At 39.6% G+C, this 15,521-nt stretch overlaps 1 long non-coding RNA gene across 1 annotated transcript in view; it reads left to right on the top strand.

Moving 5' to 3' along the window:
- Nucleotides 1-1,169: 1,169 nt before the first annotated feature.
- LOC148145133 (uncharacterized) overlaps nt 1,170-15,521 on the top strand; it is a 163,652-nt gene continuing 149,300 nt past the window's right edge. Inside the window, exon 1 of the long non-coding RNA XR_015750945.1 lies at nt 1,170-1,419. This is a non-coding gene — a long non-coding RNA (uncharacterized LOC148145133). The remainder of the gene's footprint in view (nt 1,420-15,521) is intronic.

The following is a 15,521-nucleotide window of genomic DNA, read 5'->3' as shown; positions in this document are numbered from 1 at the left end:
TTGACTACACTTCCAAGGCTATGTAATGAGACCACTATACCAAGCATCAAATTTGGTAGCTTTCATTGTTACAATATCTGATAAAGATGATAAATCCATAATTGTATTTCTGAATGTTTCTCCTGCTAAGCTGTATAAAAGGTTTGGCAAAGATAGAGTTTTTAATAGCAATTAGAACCACACACCAATGTTCTTTTTTTAAGTTTAATTGATTACAGCACAGCAAAATAGCCATATTAAATCTTTTTATGGTCTAATTAGGTACAAAATGTTTTTTCCATAAAATTTCAAATACTTGCTTTTTGAATTTTATCCCAGCTTTCTTCTGTTTCACACATGGAAGTGCCATTGTTAATGGAGATGTGTGAATAACCAGCCCGCTACCTCGTCACAAAAACAGAAGTTGCTGGAAAAGCTCAGCAGGTCTGTCAGCATCTGTGTAGAGAAAACAAAGTTAACATTTTGGGCCCGGTGACACTTCCTCCCAACCTCATAGTTTGGTTAAATATCTGTGGTGTGAACTGAGATGGGGAAAGTCATCAGGCTGGATGAATACAAAGGCATGTAACAAAGACCAATGTTTTCCTTACTTGATGAGTCCTATATACAGATAAATAAACATACAAAGTTAGAAGCAGTCATTGGATAACTGTGAGATGCAATAACCTAGGTCATTGGCACTACATCCAACTGGAACACCCCAATTGGTGCCTCATTGCAATGAGGTCACTCAGCACAGACCACAGATTTTACTGCAAAACATTTTAGCTTTTATCCGTGCATAATAATGATTTCCGCTTGAAATAAGCTGTTGGCTCATCTAACATATCCAATTAATGTCTCACAATATTATAAACACATTTTTATATTCAATAGCTTAGAATTTTACGTATTACAAAGAGCTGTTTAGGCACTTATCGACATCTGCCCTAGTTCCTTTCTCCTTTTCCCTTTCTGGTAATGTGTGACACATGTTTACAGCTCTTTTATTGAAACACTATGGTTGAATTACTCATTTTCCATGCAATGCATTCACTCCACAGGCAAACACATTCTTCCTTAACTTGGGGCCACAGTGACATAGGCTGTGACACATTCAACTATTAAAGCGGAGACTTCAAGTGATCTTTAGCTGGATAACCTTTGCATTTTTCTGAGAAACTGCTGGATTAGGACAATGAATGGTGCTTTGAAGATTAACATTAAGCTCAATTTTTAGAAACAAAATGCAAATTAGCCCAAGCAGACAGGAATAAAGAGAAATCTTGTGGCACAGCGTGTACCATCCCTGTCTCTGACCCAGGAGCTCCAGCTTCATGTTTCACTCTAGGACTTGATACTCACAGAAGGTGCATTCGTAACGTGAACAAACAGGTTGCTAATCAACCTGTAAATCCTTCCCAATTATTATGGCAGATGGTAAGTCTGTTGTTGTCGGTTGGAGTTCTAGACAATGTTTTCAGTGTATTACTCTAAGGCAGACAGATGATGAACTTTGGGGTAATTTTTAAAGCAATTGTTTATTTGCATCATGCTAACTGTATTTGTTACAATACTACACAAGGTCTGAGCTGTTGATCTTTCCTTAGATCATCATATGGATATGACAGCACCAATGACATAACATCCTATTTACATTGTGGAGAGTTAACTTTTTACATCACTCCTTTCCCCCCCAAGTCTTATATGTGCACAAACATAGAGATAGTCGTTGATATTGTCTCACCAATCTTTGCAACCTGGATCAGAGTTCTCATTGTAATTGTTGAGGATCTGTAAACACTGACTTTTAGGAGCCTTAACTCTAATTCTATCTCAGAGAGCTTTACTGCCCAGGTTTTTTTATTCCCACTCTCTCTCACTAAGTATTTGAATCTAGAAATATGATATGCATCTGATCAAAGCAAGGAACAGTTCAAAGTACTGACTATAGTCAACATACAGTATTAATAAAAATTAGTTCGAAACTTAGTTACTTGTAGATTCCCTTTGTGAATCCTATTCATACACTGCATTCCTTTTGTGTTATTAGACTCCAGAGAAGCAACCATTTCTGGGCAGTCATTTTGTCAGTAATGTAAGTTTGACCTGACTGACTAGGCCATTTTACTACCCCTGTCCATCTTGAGATATTCAGCTCTGGATACAAAGCTAAGCTGATATTTGTACTGCTGTTGTCTGTTCCAGACTATTTCTTCAGCTGCAAGGACAATTTGTGTGCCCCATGGCATTGGACAAAAGTGTGAGAAGGCCTGCTCAATACTGTTCTTCCCTTTTCCAAATGTGTCTGTGACCATCAGCAGTGAGGCATGCATCAGTGAGTGTATAAGGGAAAGATGTCGGGTCCTTAGCTTTTGGTCCTGCTCGACAGTTGTGCAACAGCAGCAATGATAGCTCAAGAATGCCAATTCAAAATCTTCACTCCTCTCCAGGAGACAATTGATTATGATTGCTCTTCTTTTCAGGAGATATTAACATTCCTTTTATGTTCTCAAAAGATTATGGTGATGGTGATCCCAACACCATGCTGATCTTGCATTTAGAGTTGCCTTAAGGGTTTGTTGATTTGAAATAAGTGCAGTAGAAATGTGTCCAATTGTGTCACCATTGCCATGAACTTTTGTCATTCAGTCACATTCTTGGATGGTGGGAAATCATAAAGATTTAATTTTTTTTATGTCTACCACCCTGCCTATCGTTTGCATAATGTTTCCTAAAATATTTTTACAGGTTTTGAGAACTTGCACTTCTTGTCTGGGTGAAACAGTATCTTGTAGAATTTTAAACACATCTCTTACTCTTTGGTCATGCTCTGTTTTCATATAACAATGGATCATGATACCCTCCAATCTTACCAACGTGTTTAAAATTATCCTCTGGAATATTTCTATGCAGATGTGATCCCACATAGTCAAAGCAATGATGCCCAAAGGACGCAGTGAAGAATGTTAAAATCTTTGACCTTTCACCTCCTGTTAACTGCCAAAATCCATTATTAGCGTCCAGCTTTGTGAAAATGGTACTCCTTGCAAGTTTTGCCAAACTCTCATCTGTTCGAGCAAGGGAATTTATTTCATGTTCCACTGCCTTTTTCATATGAGTAAGATCGACACGAATTCTGATAGTACCAAAAACAGAAATTGCTGGAGAAACTCAGCAGGTCTGGCCTCAACTGTGGCGACTAAACGGAGTTAGTATTTCAAATCCAGTGACCCTTCTGTCTTTGTACTTCAGCTTTGCTGTTAACTGCCCTTTGATCTTCAGTTTGATCCCTCCTGAATCTTGTAGTCGAATTGCTAAAGCTTGCAATGTTATTTGATTGTGCCATTCTATCTGGTTAGAAGATACTGAGGCTGTTGTTCCTGTGTATTTTAAAATTGCTAGATTTCCATTAACCTTCATATTTGCATTCCAGCATTTGCTTTTAATTCTTTGATTTCTCAAAGGAAAGTGAACTCTTTACTTTCTGAATGGAGATTTTTGTATTGAAGGTAAGCTTAAAAAAATTCCTTGGAACAACACTTTGATTTGAAATGACCAAGTGTATTTTGGGAGTCATCTTTATACCCATGGATCTTCTTCTTGCCACAATGAGGACATGACAAGATAACACTTGCGGCTCATTTTTCATCCTTCATTGACTGGTGCCACTGTGTGGTTTTGGTTTTGCACCCATATACTGAATTGATTCAGAGCTTCTTAATCCAAGGGATGTGTCTCTTCCTCCCAATAAGGATTTGATTGTGGTTTTTGGACTTCAACCTGTCCAGCCAGATGCACCTGCTTTCATCGAAGTTAGATATTCTCTAGGAAGTCAGAAAGACTTTTGCCAAAAATCCCCATCACTATTCTATTATTAACATTTTCTTTAGCATCCCTTAATCACAACTGGCTGCCAAGCAGCAAAGGTGATTAATCATGGAGCTGATGCCTTCCATAGGGTTTTCTCCCTCATCTGCTCAATTTCATTCTCTCAATTATAATGTTGTGCCATGAACACTAAAGTGAGGCTCAAATATGTCAATTGCATCCGTGAATACTGCCATCTCTCAATTCACTATTGTCTAACAAGCACGTCATCAATGATGTTGTCGATTGTGTATAGCATGGTACTGACTTAGCCCTATTGCTAACCCTGAAGCTTTTCTGTACCACATGATCTCTTTCTCCAATTTTTCAAGTGTTTCTGGAATTAGGAAGGTCAAGTCCACTTCAGCACCTTTGTCAAGATTTCCTTCCTGTGGTAGTACTTTGCTAGGTGCTGGGTGATCTTTTTCTTCCTTGCTTTCTCTGCTCATTGTGACAGTAGGAAGCTCGCCAGGAAGATTCACCCACTGTATCAAACACTGCTGCTGGGTCAGCTTTCAGGCTATTTTCAGTTTGTTCACCTATGCTACCATCTGTTGCTGTCAGGTGGAATTCTAGATGATGCTTTTACTGCACTGCTCCAACACAGGGAGATAGCTGGACTTTTGCTTCTTCTGCAATTGTTCATTTACACTCTGCTAGCTCTATATAGTATAGCTCTGCAGAAGGTCTAAGCTTTTGCTCTTTCTTTAGAGTTTCTTCATCATAAAGTGGTCATAGACTCTCTACAGTGTTGAAGCAGACCATTCAGCCCATCATGTCCGCACCAAGCCTCCAAAGTGTATATTACCCATACTCCCACCCTAACCCTGCAACCGTGCGTTTCTCATAGCTAATCCACCTATCCTGCACAATCCTGAACTCTATTGGCAATTTGGGACAGTCAAGCCACCTAACTTGCATATTTTTGAACAATGGAAGCATCCGGAGGAAACCCATGCATTCACAGGGAGAATGTGTCACCTGAGGGTGGAATCAAACCTGGGTCCCTGGTGCTGTGAGGCAGCAGTGCTAACCACTGAGCCATTATGCTGCTATGTGAAATGATGTTGAAAGGTATAGCTTCCTATATACATACTTGGGAGTTAATCCTTGACTTAACAGTAAGAATGAGAGGAGACTCCTGACAGCCAGGCTTTATGTCAAGTGGTACCACTTATGGTGTCTGGTGAGAGGCTACCAGTCTATTTCAGGAGCCCAAGAAAAGCAGACTTAAGCATGTGCTTTGTCTGCTTTTTGCACAAGTAGGTATGAAAGAAGAGGCAATGAATATAAAAAACAAACTTTTATGCAATGGCATAGTTTCGAGACCAGACACATCTGTACCTTTAAGCAAGTTATATGATATCAAACATCTGATGTTCCAATGTAAAGGTACCCACCTCACCTTCAGTCATTCTTTCTGTATACTGTATTGGCATCAGTCAATACAGTTCAGTTAATTAGCTATATGAATGTAATGTACAGGAACAGCAGTAAGCACAAAACAGGCTGTGTGTAAGTCTGTCATATTGCAACAGTATTAGCAGTTAGTCTTGTCAAAAAATATCAAAATATCTGTCTCAATATGAACCTGATTCTCTGTTTAAAAGTCACCTGGATTAATTTAAAGAGCACCATAAATTGCATCATAGCGGCAATAAGTGAGCAATCAAAGCCAGGCCTGACAGCTAGTTAGTGACAATAAGTGGTTGCTAAATTTTGAAAAAGTTAGTTTCAGTTGTGAAAAACATTTTTTTGGAATGACTATATAGTTGTCTTTGAAAATATAAATGGGAAAAGATGGAAGTTTGTACACAAGTATGTTGTAGGGAATAAACAAATTATTTTTAACAACTTGAAGGTTGACTTATTGGTTACATAAGGTCATCTACCTTTGGAGAAACTGGATTTTATACTTTTGTGAGACAGAGACACAACAGGTACCTTTGGCTTGAAAAACTGTTGAACAAATAGTTTTACTGCATATTCAAGTTGCTGTTTATCATAGAACTGTCTATGACTCTATGAAGGAGGGCAGTTGCACCTCAACCTCCAGAAAGCTTGCGTTCTTCTGTCAGTGGGAAATAAACAGCACTCAAAGACTCTGAAAACAATGTCCAAAGCAAGCAAAAACCTACTGGTCCAATTGATCAACTACTGAATTGAAGATCTTCTGCACTGGATAACAGCATATCATTAGCAAAATCCTAAAGCACTATGAGAAAGTCACCACATTCCACCCCTTGTGGTTTGGACTCCTGCTCTACAGAATTGATTTCTTTTTGTTTGTGTTTTCCACAGATGATAATTCTACAGTAGTTTTGCCTGTTCTTTTTGTGAATGAATTGGGATTTAAAGCGACTGAATTTAAGTCTGCATGTTGAAAATTAATGATATATTTTGCCACTCATTAGCGGATAAATTTATTTATAATAACTAAGTCTTTTTTGTTTATTGGTGAAACCCAGTGCACCTTTCTTTTATCTTAGGTAGTATTTACAGTCAGAAATTAACCTTTCTTATGATTAAATTGGTCACATTTCACTTCTGTGATAACCCATGAAATAGTTGAGCTTGCTTCACAGTGAATTCTTCCCATCAGGGTCATGACACTATTCAAGAAGAAGGTACAACTTTGGAGCAATTGTAGTAGGCCAGCAGTATGTTCAAATGCTGTAATGATTCTTGATTCCAGCAATAGATTCAGTGGAAGAACCAAATCATGCTTGAGGCATGGATTGTCTCACCAATCAAGACAGTTCCCAGCACTTCATGACATATACAAGCTATGATCCAGAAAAAAAACATATTGTTAGAATATTCAATTGCCCAGAAAAATATCCAAAGTGCCACACACTGTTCCACAACAGTTTGTAATGAACAGTCAACCAATACTGAAGAAGTGTCCAAATTTACACCCATGACAATGGATGGCAATGCCCAAGAGATAATCAAAATATTATGGTTTTTAGACCCCAATCATGTAGTCCTTGTGTTAAATTGATTTTTTATGCATTCACAGGATGGCCAGCACTTACTGTCCATTCCGAGTGAGATGTTGTATAATGGCATATATTCCAGAAAAAGTCAGACTTGTACCTTTAAGACCAATACATGACATCTTGACATGCGGCATTTCTTTAGAAAGATACACACTTCGCTTTCAGTCACTCTCTTTAACGGAATGGAATTAGTATAGTGTCCTCAGTCAATCAATTATATGTGGATAATATACAATAACGTCAGTAAACACTGACCACTTGTGTAAGTCTGTGATCTTACAGATTTGTAAAATATTAATGTTGCTAATATCTGTCTCAACAAAAACTCTACTCTTTATGGTATTTGCTATGCAGTCTAACACATAATATTTCTGATGTGGCTTTCTGGTTTTCTCAGTAAGGCTAGTAACACCAGTAAAGAGAGAAGCAGAGTTATGGTGGAGATTTCTTATTTAGGGTCCCTAACCATTCCAGTTCAAGATGGTAACATGTCTGTCCACCCACCTGACCCAATAAGAGTTCTGCCAATTCTGCAGCTTCAAGAACACCAAGAGAAGTGGCTGCTGCTAAGGCTGCAAAGGAGGCTTCCAAACATAGCTCCCCAGCATTTAACTGGAAACCTGACACCAATTTCAGGTAGGTAAATAGATAGACAAGCAGACACAGACAAAAGATGGATGCATGGGTAATTTTCAATGTAAGCTTTTGAGATGAGCATGAAATGAGGGACAATCACTGGAATAGCAAAGATGTAGCTGTCTATTAATTACATAAATAAAATGATACAGTTGTATTATTCATGTAGTAATGATGTAACATTATACTTTTGTGTAGTGTTTGTAGTTAATTCCCATTCATAACTGATCTTGCAAAGATACTAATGAACATTCTTCTTGCATTACTGCAATCTATGTGCTGAAGATAGCCCTGCACTGACGCTTGGTAGGGTCAAATTATATATTTACTCTAAGAATATCTCTAGCACATATGCAAAACACTTATTTCATTTTAAAAAAAACTTACTCTGTAGGGCTCCAGGTACATTGTCCTCTCTTACTGTAGGAATGGTGTCAGTTGACACATAGTGTAAATAGTGCACCAGGTTCATAGGGATAAAACACCTTTGGAGGGGAGGGGAGATGTGAAGTAAAGTGAATTATATTCACATGAAGGATAACTCCTGAGCATATGCAAAAGGACCTTTGCCACAGTGGCGTTAGATCACATGGAACTGGTGCCTGATTCTGTCGGGTTCCAGATAGGATCTCCCCTTTTACCAGCCTTTTTCTAGAGTTATGTTCAATAAAACCAGTTAATGTTCATCTAGATGTGTATAAACGCTGCCTTTGGAGAAATGCAGACCAAGCGAAGATGATGAAACAACAATATGTTTTTCAAGTCAGAATGCTGTGTAACGTTGGGATTTGGAAGTGAACCTGATGTATATGCGCATCTACTTCCCTTTGTCCTTATAGCTGGTGGCATGTGTTTGGGAGGTTCTATTGAAAATTCCCTTGCAAGTTTTACACTGCATGCTATTGATAGTACACATAGCACCTCTGATACACATGGCAGAGGGATTGGATATTTGACATATCTTCTTTGCAACACGTCAAATATTGAATGATTTATTTATGGAGAAAACTGAACATGCTTTGTAAATGTATTTGAAGAAAATAATATATCCAGTATAAAGCTAGTAGGAGTCTCTATAAGTTATCTATGATAAAAACCAAAGATCAAATCATCTCAAAAATCTAACTTTTCCAGTTGATTTCATTCCACATCCTATTAAGTTCTACTTGTAAAAAGAACCTAACTCACCCATTTTAAGGTTGAATAAAAGGAATTGATCTCACTGACTTTACATACCTATTGTTTGATTAAACACTTGTGTAATAAATTTATGTTTGAAATGTAAATTATAGCTTTTTTAATCCCAATGTGTTACCTTTAAAATTCAGAAAATAAAAGGTCATTTTGCCCAACAAGTCAATTATTTCCACAACCATGACAATTTGCTCCATCACTGACTCAACTGATCCATATAATCCCTCGTAGAATATTTAAGCAAAATTCAATAAAGTGGAAAACGTTTTAAATATATATTTCATTTTTCAACCCTGGTACATTGTCCTGGACAGAGTCCATTTCCCAGGAGCCTAAGAATCGAGATACAGCATGAAGTATTTGATAATTTCAATTTATACTTAATGTTGAAGTTGAGTACCATCCCATTTTTATGTTTAATGGGGTTAATAAGCATAAGTGAAAAAATATTCCACTAAGTCAGCATTCTCAAAAATGTACCATTTTAGTTAGTTTGCATGAATTTGAATTATCCATGATCCACAACATTTTACAGACTTGGCTTATGTTTTACAAGTCTCTTCCGGTCGGGAATATTCTTTGCCCCTCTTCTGTGAACTTATAAAATAAGTAATCTAATTCTTCAAATATTTGTAGTAGTACAAGGTCACTTCCAAATGTGTTTGGGGTTTTTCGAGAGAACACTTGTGAAATGACCTTGCTGATCCACAAAATATTCAGCTGCAGTTAATTTTGCTATGTACTAATGGCATCAGTCAAATTTCCTTTAGAATTTGCAGAGCAAAGAATGGAATACAGGGCCAGGAAATTATTAGTTGTCAAAATGTATGAGTGGTGTTTCCCCTCTGTCGTGAGGTTTCCCTTCGAGGATTTTCTTTAAGCAAGACTGCCCTGAAGCACTGAATGACTTTGCTTGTTCCGTTCTTTGCTAATTAGAAATGGGCTTGTTGTGTGGGGGTCGGTACTGAATCACTGATGTGAGCAATAATAATTTACCGTCATTAACTTCTGCAAGTTACCAGCCTGTTCAGTATGGTGCTGAGAAATATGATCCCTCTCTCTACCATTCAGAAAACTTTTTCTATGCAAGTTTCAAAACTCAAGTGCATAGAAATATTCGTGCATTTACAATAAGTTCAAGACAGATTTTTAGTTTAGTGCCAAATATTTTGAAGCTTGCTCCTTAAAACCATATTATAGCTTAAAAACATTACTTACGTTGTTTCAACATGGAAAAGAAAGGTAATGTGGAATAGATCAGAAAAGTGGCCAGATCTAAAAGCAAAGGGAATGCTAATGACAGCAGAGATGGTAGGGGGTGGCTTGGTGGCTCAGTGGTTTGCACTGCTACTTCAAATCACAGGGACCCAGGTTCAATTCCTGCCTTGGGTGACTGTGTGTTGAGTTTACATATTCTTCCTGTGTCTTTCTGGTTTTCCTCCAGGTATTCTGGTTTCCTTCCACAGTTCAAAGATGTGCAGTTTCAGTGAATTGGCCATGCTAAATTGCCCTGTAGTGTCCAGGGATGTGCAGGATGATGGGTTAGCCATGGGAAATGTGTGGTTACAGGGATGTGAATGGCTCTGGTGGGATACTCTGGAGGGCTGGTGCAGACTTGATGGGCCAAATGATCAGTTTCTGCACTGTATGGATTCTATGAAGTGAAATAGATGAACAGTATGTGTTGGAAAAGCTCAGCAAGTCTGGCAGCATCTGTGAAGAGAAATCAAAGTTAATGTTTCCAATGCAATGACCCTTCCTCAGAACTGATGCTAGCCAGGAAGATGTTGGTTTACATGCAGAAGATAGAGTTGGTTGGGAGTGGTGGGGAGGAGTCCTTGGGCCAGCTGCTGGTGGCATGTTGATCACTTTGACTGTCAACTTTAGAAGGAGAAGGCAGACTGGGGATGATAGCAAGGCCAAGAGCAGCAGCAGGTAGTGGAAAGAGACAAAGAGCGCCCAGCTCAGGGAGAGGTCACTGACAGAGGCCCTTCATGATGCATGGACTGTCCTGGAGAACCAACATTTTTCAGCCCAACCTCCATTTCCTGGGATGAGTGAGGCGCAATGCTCACACAGGTTCCTTATGTCCTGGGTCACTGTCACAGAACTTCCCCAGATGCTGGAGCAGGAACTGAGGGCCATAAGAGTGAAAGGCTGTCCTCTTTCAATAGCTGTGAATGTCACTGTGCCTGTATACAACTGGTTCTTTTCAGGGAGTGACAATTGACATCTCTCAGTCATGCACCCACAAATGCAACAGAACAGTTGCCAGTGGGAGATTTTTCTGCCATGTGATGAAGTGAGTGCTGCAGCCCAGGCTTTGGGATTCAGGAACATAGCTGGTGTCGCTCAAGTGTAGGTGCCATCAACCACACATGATGTGGAAGTGCTAGTTTTGGACTGGGGTGGATAATGTTAACAATCACAAGCTTTCGGAGCACTGCTCCTTCATCTGGTAGCTAGTTCTGAAAGCTTGCACTTCCAAATAAATCTTTTGGACTATAACCTGGTGTTGTGTGAGTTTTAACACACATGCACACACACATGTCACTGATGAGGCCATTTCACTATACTGTGGAATTCATCTACGGGGAAGCGTTCCCATTCAATTAATGTCTAGGTCACCTGTGATGACTGTTACCACTTCCTGAAGGTGTGTGCCTTTATCCTAGCAGCTGCCATGACTCCTACATCCTAGAGAAGTCCCACCTACCTGGGGTGTTTGAGAGTACTGGTGCTTTACAAGCTTGATTACTGGGGGACAAGGGCTACTCACTGCGAGCATGGCTCATCACACCATTGCGCAACCTCCTGACAGATGACAAGTGCAGGTTTAATGGCGCCCATGCCTCGATCAGGACTCTGCTGGAGCAGATGACTGGACTTTTGAAGATATAGTTCACTGCTTGAAATGGTCTGGGGAGATCTTCAGTAGAGTCTAGACAGAGTGTGCTGCAACATCCAGGTGTGCAATGCTCTGCACAACAGAAGCAGGCAATGAGGTGATGTGCTGGATACTGAGGAACTGGGGAGGAAACCGGAGCAGTCTTCCATGGGGGACAAGGACAGTGGGGAGGAGGATGCTGTGGTTACTCTTGAAAGAAATCAGCTGTGTTGGGTACAATAAGCTGGACAAAACCTCACTGACACACGGTTCCAAAAGAAGAGAGCTGGGTACAGCACATGATTACAGACTGTGAAGTATTTATTGGTTATGATGCTGAAATCAGGCATGCATTTTCAGGGAGAATCTCAGCCTCTACTGTCTGTAAATAAATGCTCGTGTTTCAGATATCTTGCACGTGATATTCCTCTCCTGGAAACGACACGTTGCTGATGTTCAGACAGGCTGGTACAGTGTTTGATGTGCTGATTAAACAGTGCCGAGGGTGAGAAGTGGGCAAGAGAATGTCAACTATGTGCCGTGGGTAGTTTGGCTTTGGGGATGTTCCATTACATCACCAGTGAGAGGCAATGCTGGATTGCCAATTGGCATCTGGGTTAATATTACCCTCTCAAAGATGGTACAGGCAGCCAGGACGCCAGTCTTTTGGTAGATAACAAAAACAGAAATTGCTGGAAAAGTTCAGCAGGTCTGGCAGCATCTGCGGATAGAAATCAGAGTTAACGTTTTGGGTTGAGTGACCCTTCTGAGAACTCTGAGAAAGGGTCTCTTGACCCGAAACATTAACACTGATTTCTCTCTGCAGATGCTGCCAGACCTGCTGAGCTTTTCCAGCAATTTCTGTTTTTGTTTCAGATATACAGGCATCCAAAGTTCTTCCAGTTTTTGGTAGATATCTGCTGATTGATGATTTGTTCTGATGGGAATGGGATCAGACCTCATGGATATCATAGGGAATGGGATAAGTAGTCATTGAGTTTGGTAAGATGTGGGGAGATAACTCACGAGACCCTGCAGCAGAAATCCCTCCAAAAAACAAAATGTAACTGGGAGTTAGTCAAAAACTGTAAAATTCAGCCTGATATGTTTGGGACCCATCTGATTGATTAACCAAGCAGAGAGGTGCCTAGCACAAGATGACCCCCGGGCATACTTTGCTCTTAACTCCCACAAAACCACATTCTACATGTTGGGAATCAGTTGATCATAGGCTGGAAGCTGACATCAATCATGCAAATAATTCCAAGAGTGTTAAAATCTCCTGGATCTCAAGCAGTGAATTACTGGGTGGTTTCTTATCCAGCTTAACACTGGTTAAATTGATCCTCTTCCCTGCATATCATTAAAACTACTCCCATCAGACCAGTTAAAAGACTGATAATGTAAGGTTTTAGTAAAGATGGAAGCGACTTAAAATCTATAGCCGAATCCTATTATCTTCTGATATGGTGCAAGATTCAGTTGTGTCAAAAAAGAATGTTCAGAATAATGCCTCCTATTTCAGTAGGTTACCTCATATGACAACAATAAATAGATTTTGATGGATCTGTCCCAAGATTATATTGTGAAGCTGATGGCTGTATTCACAATGTCAAATTATTTTTATAGATAATTTCTAAGCAACCTGTAATGATACATCTGAGGATGAGGTGGGACTTGAATCCCAGGCCTCCTAGTTCAGAGGTAGGGATGGCATGGTGGCTCAGTGGTTAGCACTGCTGCCTCACAGTGCCAGGGACCTGGGTTAGATTCCTGCCTCAGGCGACTGACTGTTTGGAGTTTGCAAATTCTCTCCATGTCTGCGTGGGTTTCCTCTTGGTGCTCCTGTTTCTTCCCACAATCCAAAGATGTGCAGGTCAGGTTAATTGTCCACAGTGTTACGTGCATTAATCAGGGGTAAATATAGGGAAGGAGAATGGGCCTGAGTGGGTTACTCTTTGGAGGGTCGGTTTGGGCATGTTGGGCCGAAGGGCCTGTTTCCATACTGTAGGAAATCTAATTTAATCTAAAGATACTTTGATTGTGTCTCAAGAGCCCAGCAACAAATAGATTTTATAAATTTCTCTGGTGCAAATGGTTTTTGGAAAGTTGTATTGAAAACCAAATGCTGCTGGGGTAATGAAAACTTAAGATAACTTGGTATGAGTGCCAAAAGCCAGTTTCCCATATCATTAATGTTCATTACATTTTTTAAATTTCTTGCTTGGCATATGAATATATCTGAGAAGGCCAACATTTACAGTCCATTGCTAATCACCCTTTAAACTCTAGTGATGAGCTGATTACGTGACATTTTTTCTGCTAGAACTCAGTTCATTTATCCTTACAATTTTCAGAAAAAGATCAATAGAAACTAAACAATTAGTAATAGGCAAAAGAGGAGGTCAATTTGTCTTCTATTTACTTAGTTACATGCTCCACCTACAGATGACAGTACTGAAACTCCGGTATATCAATCCAAGACCAGAAACTGAGGTGCAAGCTATATAACTAACATCCTATAGAGCATGTAGGAGATTTCAAAATATACATTAATGTCGCCCCAAGAACTTACATCAATGGTGCTTTATCGATATTAAACCTTGTCATCAGAGAAGATTAATTAAAGATGAGTAACAGAGGGGGATGAGCACTAAAGTTGCTTGCAATTACAACATACATTTAATTATGTAGCATGAGGTCAATTGAGCCAATACGCACATGTTTAGACAGAGTGCATCATTATATATTTCCTGGTGACACAACAGAACAATTGAAGTTAGCTAAATGAATGTTTCTATTCAGAGCTGTTAGGAAACACATTTCAGCATCTAATCCTATATTTCTTGAATTTAGTGTTAGCCAAGTGGGAAGATGAAACTTACATGCCATACATGAAAGTGAATGCAAACTGGATGCCTCTTCACTTACAAATGCACATGAGGTATAACATCCTGTTGTTAATTTCTTGCTTGCACAAGCTCTATTGAAGTGATGTGACAGTGCCATCACTCAGATTTGTGCTGATGCCAGAGATTACTCTGGCGTATGAACATTTGGGATGCTCTACTAATTTAAAGGCACCATATAAAACTATTTATCTAAAGCTGTTGTGTACAGATTGTTTAATTGTTGGCTGCCACCATGAGAAATTAAATTAGGAGCAACAGATCTCTCCACATATTAACCATATTTTGACAGCGAGTTCCTTTTTTTACTTTTTTGACATGGCATTTGCAGAACAAATAATGTTTGAGGAGATGACTCAAACTTTTTTTTATTTACTTGTGGCATGTGGGCATCTAGAATCATGGGGTCATATAGATGTAAAGCATGGAAACAAACGTTTTGGTCCAACTCGTCCATGCCGACCAGATATCCTAAATTAATCTAATCCCATTTGCCAGCGCTTGGCCCATATCGCTCTAAACCCTTCTTGTCCGTGGACCTATCCAGATGCCTTTTAAATGTTGCAATTGTACCAGCCTCCACCACTTCCTCTGGCAGCTCATTCCATACACTCACCATCCTCTGTGTGAAGAAGTTGCTCCTTAGGTCCCTTTTAAATCTTTTCCCTCTCACCTTTCCCTCTCTAGTGTTGGACTCCCCATGCTGGAGAAAAGACTTTGTCTATTTATGCTATCCATGTTCATCATAACTTTATAAACTTCTACAATGACACCCCTCAGCCTCCGATGTTGCAGGGAAAATAGCCCAGCCTATTCAGCTTCTCCCTATAGCTCAAGCCATCTAACCCTGGTAACATCCTTGTAAATCCTTTTTGAACCCTTTCAAGTTTCACAGCATCATTCCTATACCAGGGAGACCAGAATTTGTTTTGGCTAGACCAGTATTTAATGCCCATCCCTAACTGCCCAGAGGTCAGTTAAGGGTCAACCACATTGCTGAGGTGCGAAGTTACATGTAGACAAGACCAGGTAAGAATGACAGAT

The sequence above is a fragment of the Chiloscyllium plagiosum genome, unplaced genomic scaffold (genome assembly GCF_037043375.1).
Source record: "Chiloscyllium plagiosum isolate Xiang-an unplaced genomic scaffold, Cpla_swu_hap1 HiC_scaffold_26, whole genome shotgun sequence".
Classification (NCBI taxonomy): Eukaryota; Metazoa; Chordata; class Chondrichthyes; order Orectolobiformes; family Hemiscylliidae; genus Chiloscyllium; species Chiloscyllium plagiosum.
The sequence above is the reverse complement of the archived record's forward strand: the minus strand, read 5'-3'. Positions and strand labels throughout refer to the sequence as shown.